The sequence below is a fragment of the Equus caballus genome, chromosome 16, assembly GCF_041296265.1.
Source record: "Equus caballus isolate H_3958 breed thoroughbred chromosome 16, TB-T2T, whole genome shotgun sequence".
Lineage (NCBI taxonomy): Eukaryota > Metazoa > Chordata > Mammalia > Perissodactyla > Equidae > Equus > Equus caballus.
The window spans coordinates 57,869,844-57,877,658 of NC_091699.1; positions in this window are offsets into that span (position 1 = coordinate 57,869,844).

Consider the following 7,815-nt stretch of genomic DNA (forward strand, 5'->3'; position numbering starts at 1 on the left):
GAAGTGGTGAGAGTGGGCACACTTGCCTTGTTTCTGATCTTAAAGGAAAAGCTTTTAGCTTTTTACCATTGAGTATGATGTTAACTGAAGGCTTGTCATATATGGCCTTTACTATGTGGAGGTACATTCCTGCCATACCTAATTTGTTGAAAGTTTTTATCAGGAAAGCATGTTGAATTTTTCAAATGCTTTTTCTGCATCTATCGAGATGATCGTGTGACTTTTATCCTTCATTTTGTTAATGTGGTGTATCAGGTTTATCGTTTTGCATATGTCAAACCACCGTTGCATCCCAGGGATAAAGCCTACTTGATCATGGTGTATGATCATTTTAATGTGCTGTTTAATTCAGTTTGCTGATGCTTTGTTGAGGATTCTTTCATGTATGTTCATCAGGGATATTTCCCTATAACTTTCTTTTCTTAAAATGTCCTTGTCTGGATTTGGTATCAGAGTAATTCCAGCTTTGTAGAATGAGTTTAAAAGTGTTCTCCCCTCTTCAAATTTTTAGAAGAGTTTGAGAAGGATTGGTATTAACTCTTCTTTAAGTGTTTGATAGAATTCACCAATAAAGCCATCAGATCCTAGGCTTTTCTTTGTTGAGAAAGTTTTGATTATTAATCCAATCTCATTATTAATTATTGGTCTGTTCAAATTTTCTACTTCTTCATGTAGGTTGCATGTTTCTAGGAATTTATCCATTCCTTCTAATTTTTCCAATTTGTTGGAATGTAATTGTTCATAGTAGTCTCTTGTGATGGTTTGTATTTCTGTGGTATCTGTTGTAATGTCTCCTCTTTCATTTATAATTTTGTTTATTTGAGTCCTGTCTCTTTTTTGCCTGATCAGTCTAGTTAAAGCTTTGTCAATTTTGTTTATCTTTTCAAGAAATTAACTCTCAGTTTTATTGATTTTTTTCTATTGCCTTTTTAGTCTCTATTTCATTGATTTCTGTTCTAATCTTTATTATTTTCTTCCTTTCTAACTTCGGGCTTAGTTTGTTCTTCTTTTTCTAGTTCTTTGAGGTGCTAAGTTACGTTGCGTGTTTTTTTTCTTAGCTCTTTCTTTTTTCTTAGTGTAAGCATTTATCACTCAAAATTTTCTCTTAAAAGTGCTTTTGCTCTATCCCCCAAGTTTTGGCATGTTGTGCCTCCATTTTCATTTGTCTCAAGATACTTTTTGATTTCTTATTTGACCCAGGAATGCGTTGTTTAATTTCCACATATCTGTGAATTTTCTAATTTTCCTCCTGTTATTGATTTCCATTTTCATACCATTATGGTTGGAAAAGATATTTGATGTGATTTCAACCTTCTTAAATTTTTAAGACTTGCTTTGTGGCACAACATATGAACTATCCTGGAAAATGTTGTGTGTGTACTTGAGAAGAATGTGTATTCTAGTGTGATTGGACAGAATGTCCTATATATGTCTGTTAGGTCCATTTGATCTATAGTGTTATTCAAGTCCACTCTTTCTTTATTGATTTTCTGTCTAGACCATCTATGCAATGTTAAAAGTGGAATACTAAAGTCCCTTACTGTTATCGTATTGCTATCTATTTCTCCATTTGAATCTGTTAATACTTGCTTTAAATTTAAATTTAGATGTTCCAATGTTGGGTGCATATATATTTAGAATTGTTATAACCTCTTGATGAATTGACCCCTTTTTCACTATATGGTGACCTTCTTTGTCTCTTGTAACCAAATTTGGTGAAAGTCTATTTTATCGATATAAGTATAACCATTTCTGCTCTCTCTTTTGGCTACTATTATATGGAATATCTTTTTCCATCCCTTCACTTTCAGCCTATGTGTGTCCTTACATTTAAAGTGAGTTTCTTGTAGGCAGTTTATTGTTGGATCTTGTTCTTTTTTTAAATCTGTTCAACCGCTGTGTGTCTTTGATTGGGGAATTTAATCCATTTGCACTGAAAGTATTTATTGATAGATAAGGACTTATTATTGCCATTTTATCAATTATTTTCTGTTTGTGTTTCCTTTGTTCTTTTCTTCCTCTCTTGCTTTCTTCCTTTGTGATTTATTTTTGGTGGTGGTATAACTTTAATTCTTTCTCTTTTGTGTATCTACTAGAGGGTTTTTTCTTTGTGGTTACCATGAGGCTTACATAAAACATCTTATAGTTATAACAGTCTTTTTAAAGCTAACAATGACTTACCTTCAATCACATACCAGTAAGTTTTATACCTTCATGTGTTTTCTTGGTGGTACTTAGCATCCTTTTTTTTCAACCTGAAGAACTCCCTTTAGCATTTCTTGTAAGGCACGTGTAGTGGTGATGAACTCCTTTACCTTTTGTTTATTTGGGAATGTCTTTATCTCTCCTTCATTTCTGAAGAACAGTTTTGCTGGGTATAGTATTGTTTGACTTCAAAATTAAAGACATTTGCTCTTAAGAGACAGTGTTAAAAAAAATGAAAAGTCAAGCCACAGACTGGAAGCAAATATTTGCAAAACGTATATCAGACAAAGAACTTGCATCTAGAAGATACAATGGGTTCTTCCAACTCAGTAATAATAGGAAAAGGAATCTAATTAAAGAATGGGTAAATGATTTGAACAGATGGCAAAAACGTACATAAAAAGATGCTCAACACCATTAGGCAAATGCAAATTAACACCTCAGTGAGATACCAATACACACCTATTAGAATGGCTAAAAGAAAGGAGAAAAGAAAAGACTGACCACACCAAGTTTTGGTGAGGATGTGGACCAACTAGAACTGTCATTTATATCCTGGCAGGAGTGCAAAATGGTGCAGACACTTTGGAGTTGGTTATTTCTTATGGAGTTAAACTTACACCTAAAACACAGCCCAGCCATTCCACTCCTGGGAATTTACCCAATAGAAATGAAAGCATATGCTCACATGAAGACTTGTCCATAAATATGAATACCAGCTTTATTTTTTTTAATTAAGATTATGATAGTTAACAACCTGTGAAATTACAGTTGTACATCATTATTAGTCATGTTGTAGGTACACCACTTCACCCCTAGTGCCCTCTCCCCACCCCCTCTTTCCCCTGGTAACCACCAATCAGTTCTCTTTGTCTATATGTTAACTACCACCTATGGGTGGAGTCATACAGAGTTCATCTTTCTCTGTCTGGCTTATTTCACTCAACATAATACCCTCAAGGTCTATCCATGTTGTTGTGAATGGGACGACTTTGTCTTTTTTTATGGCTGAGTAGTATTCCATTGTATACGTATATATACACCATATCTTCTTTATCCAATCATCAGTCGATGGGCACTTAGGTTGGTTCCATGACTTGGCTATTGTGAATAATGCTGCAATGAACATAGGGGTGCATGGGACTTTTGGAATTCCAGCTTTATTTTTAATTGCCCAAACTGCAAACAACCCAGATGTCCATCAACAGGGTAATGGATAAATAAATTGTAGTTACCTATCCAACACTATACTACTCAGTACAAAGGGATGAACTGTTGATACATGCAATGACATGAATGATTTTCAAAAGACTCATGGTAGGTGAAAGAAACTGGGTAAAAACAAATATATATTGTAAGATTCCATTTATACAAAACTCTAGAAAGTGTAAACGAAACTATACTGACAGAAAGTAAATCAGTGGCAACCTGGGGGTGTGGGAAGTGTTGGTAAGAAGGGAGGACAAAGGTGCTTGAGGAAACTTTTGGGGGTGATGAATATGTTCACTATCTTGTTGTGGTGATGGTTTTACAAGTGAATAACATATGTGAAAATTTATCAAATTGTATACTTTAAATATGTGTAGTTTACGGTATATCAATTATGCTTCAATAAGCCTGAAAAAAAAGGCCCAGCCTCTGAGTGTTTTGGATCTAAAGGAAAGTCTCCATAAGCCTCTGGATCTCTTATTTTAGCACTAAAGTCTGAAGGGAGAGGCTGCTGCTGTTCCAGGGTGGCAACTAAGCCTTGCCACCTGCCCAATACCTGCAGAGACACATCAAAGATGATACCCTGCCTGGGGGTGAGGAGAGGCTGCCTCAATGTTTGGAAAGAAGTTCTTGGGATAAGAATTGGAATAACTCCCTCATTAGTGAATGACAAAGCTCAAAAAGTTTCAAGACATCGTCTTGTCCACCTCCTCATTATGCAGATAAGAAAACTGATGCCCAGAGATTGGCAGTGATTTAAACAAGGTCCATGATTGATGGTAGGACAGGGACAAAACAGTGAGTGAGCAGGGTCAGGGGAGGCATGGATGCTCCCTATGAGCAGGGACTGAGTTCTCTGTTTCTTCTCCCCTACGCCTGCAGAAGTCACTTATTACACAGGCATGACTGCTTGAAGGCTGTTGAGTGAGGGGTCTAGTTCCCATTCTCCCCTGCCCTCCCCCGTAGAATTAGTGAGAACCCGTTGGCTACTGAACACTGCTCCCGGCCTGCATTCTCTCCTGGGGCCTCACCCCTTTTCTCCCTCCCAAGGGATGGCTGCATCCCGCAGTCTGGAGGATGGGCTTTCCACACCCCAGACGCTGCCCCAAGAGGCAGGAAGTGCCAGGCACTTTCCTTCTCCCTACAGACCTCGTGAGCTCATTCTGGTAAAAGTTTAATGCCTAAAAGTCAATTACACTTAAGCGTGCTCTGATGAGCCCCACAGCAGCCTTTTCTCAGAGCCACTGGGGCCCACAGCTGCTTTCCCGCTCCTTCTGCACGATGCTGAGAAAACCTCCCTGACCTCCCTCACAGTGCAGTGGGGGCCTGATCTCTGCTTTGCCACCAACTCGCTGTGTGACCTTGAGCAAGGCCCGTGCCCTCTATGAGCCTAATTTTGACGTTAATGAACAGGAAGTGCTACCTCAGATGCTCTCTGAGGCAGGTACTCTGCTCTTTCGTCCTCATGACCCCTCATCTCTGGGTGAGCAGAGCAAGAACAGGGGGATCCATCCAGGTTGGAGGTGGAGATCTGTAGGGGAAGAGTCAGGGCAGAAATGCCAAAAGACAGAGGTGTTGGAAAAGAGAGAGAAATTCTGGATGAGTTTCTGTTCATTCAGAGGGTAAACACATTATAATCAACATGCAAAGAATTATGCAAAGCACAGTCCAGGTTACTGTGACCTGGCCACTTTTCCTGCCCAGCATCCGACTCTACTGGCCATTCCAGACCTTTCATCAGCTGGTCCCAGGTGTGCCACGGCTGGCCTCAGGCCCGGGCTAAATGGCTCAGGTGAGCCCCAGGGAGAAAGAAAGAAGATGCCTGGGTCTTCCTGTGCAGGCCATGATGGGCAATTTACCTCTAATCTGCCTTCTTATTACTTCCCATGCAGGCCTGCCAGCCCCCCGGCTGGCTGGTCTTTGCTAATCCTGGTGTTGCCTGCCCCCGCCTCCTCCTCCCGCCGGTTCCCTCCTTTGGAATGCCCTCCCCTTCTTGTTCCCTTCCAAAGCAGCTCTGGACTCAACCTCAGGAAACTTCTCTGCTTAACTTCCCTCCGGTTGACTTGGAAGATCCCTGCTGGCCCTCAAACCCTACATATCCCCTCCCTGTCCAGGGAACAGCGGGGACACGGGTGTGGAAGAGGCTCTGTCGGGAACACGGGCTTGTCTGCTGCCCCAAGATCTGTACCTTGTGCCTATCCTGCCACTGGGGCCCCACACAGCGTGACAAATCACAGGTAGAACACTAGTAGCCCTGAGAGAGTCCTTCCAAATCCAAAAAGTCACCTCTTTTAAGCCAAGGGAGCCCTTCCCCATGGGACACAAGAGCCTGATTCTGCTCCTTGTCAAGGCTGCTTCAGAAACGTGGAACAGTGTGTGAACCAGGGGTTTCCCCCTTTCTAGACAAAAGTCCCTAAAACTCTCCTTGAGCCAGTATTCTGTGCTTTGGTTCAAATTATTTCCTTTGCTGTGTGTTCTGACCAGAGATGGTATATGAAATTATTTAAGCTGGTAAGGCTGGGGCATCGACCAAACAGAATGGACATCAGTGAGTGCTAGCGGGTCCTCAGGAGTGGCCACTGGGGAGGAGGTGAGGGGCGGGATTGGAGGTAGGCCAGTGTGACCCTTTAGTTGTTGGATCATAGGACATACTGGAGGTGGGGGTCAGAGATGGGGAGCCAGGGCAGCTTGGGTGGCCAGAGAACACATGGGGTGCTGGCTAGAATCCATTTACTGCCACGCCCACCTCAGATCTATTCTCTGCCCTTCTCTTCCTTGATCAGTGTCCAGGGAGACGCAGCTTTTCAGGCTGCCTCAGTTGGACTCACTTGCTGCCTGACTTCCGTTGTGTTTACCCAATGGGAGGCACCCGCAGGAGACTGAAGGGAAGGAAGAGGAAGCAGTCAGGGTATTTTCCCCGCTTCCCGCATCCTTCCAGTGCCTGTGTCCCTCTGTTACAGCTGCTGTCATGCATGCCTTTTCTGTCGGTCTAGCTACCCCTGGGCTCCAGTGACACCGGCTTCCCCTTGCCACTTCAGGTCTAGGGTGGGAATGCTTCCTGCCAGTGCTAGTCTCTGAGTGCTTCAGCAGTTTCACCGTGATGGGAGCCAAGCTTCTGGATGGCCCCCAGTGATCTTTGCCTCCTGGTATCCATGCCCTTCGGTAGTCCCCTCCCACATCGTACCGGATTTGTTTTGTATGACCAAGAGCATGCAGCAGAGGTGATGGTATGTCACTTTCCGGATTAGGTTATGAAGACTGCCGCTTCCGTCTTGGGTGTCCTCTGGCTTTCTGTCTCTTGGGTCACTCATCCTGGGGGAGGCAGGCTGCCAGGTTGTGAGCAGCCCTATGGAGAGACCCATAAGATGAAAAACTGAGGTCTCTAACTAATAGCCAGCAAGGAACTGCAGCTTGTTAACAATCCCCTCAGTGAGCCCGGCAGGGCACCCTGCAGCCCCAGTCAAGCCTTGAGAGGATGGCAGCTCCTATGGACAGCTTGGCTGCAACCTCTTGAGAGAGCCTGAGTCAGAGCCACCTGGCTAAACCACTCCCAGATTCTCACCCCTCAGACACCATGTGAGATAATACATGTTTGTTGATTTGAGCTGCAAAATGTTGGGGTAACCTGTGACACAGCAATAGATAACTGATACAACTCCATCCACACCTCTGTAAACAGTCACCTCGTTCATGGTTACTGAACCATCTGAGGTGGATTCTGCTTTCTGACTATACAGGGACTCAATGCCTTGGGCAGGACAAGACTTGGGATTGAGGAGGAAATAGCACAGGGGGAGGAGAGAGGGGAAAGGGGAAAAGGGAAGAAAAGGGGAGGCAGATAGGGAGCTAGATGGCAGAGTAGAAGAATCAGGCCTGAGTTTGTCCACGAGAAACCAGGAGAGGCCTCTTCCTGGTCTCCGCCTGCTGTGCTGTGGATCCCACCCAGCATCTCAAAGAGATCAAGGTGAGAGCCAGCGTGAGTCCAGTACAGGTAAGAGTCCGTGGACCGGCAGATTTGTGTGGGTAATTGAGTGTTATTTCTAGGTGAGTTTTCCTCAAGGAGCCAGACCCTGACGTTGTCAGGCTCCCAGCCTCACGGCTCTGTTCTGTCTCTGGGCCAGCGTGCCAGCAGTCCCTGGGCCCCGCAGAGAGCCCCGCCAGAGAGGACAGCTGCCCCCAGGGGCGGGGCCTCTCCTCCCCGCAGTTGCCCGGCAGCCTGGAAGCCTTGCAGCCTCGCATTACTGCGCAGGGGGCCCTTTGTAGAGCTGAGCGGCCTCGGGGTGCCCTCGGTGAGTCATTTCCTGTTATTCTCCTTGGAGAAGTCCTGCCATTCTTTAAAGCCAGATTTGACATTTTTACAGGACTAACTTCTGGGGCCTTTTGGTCAAGAAAAAAAGCAGG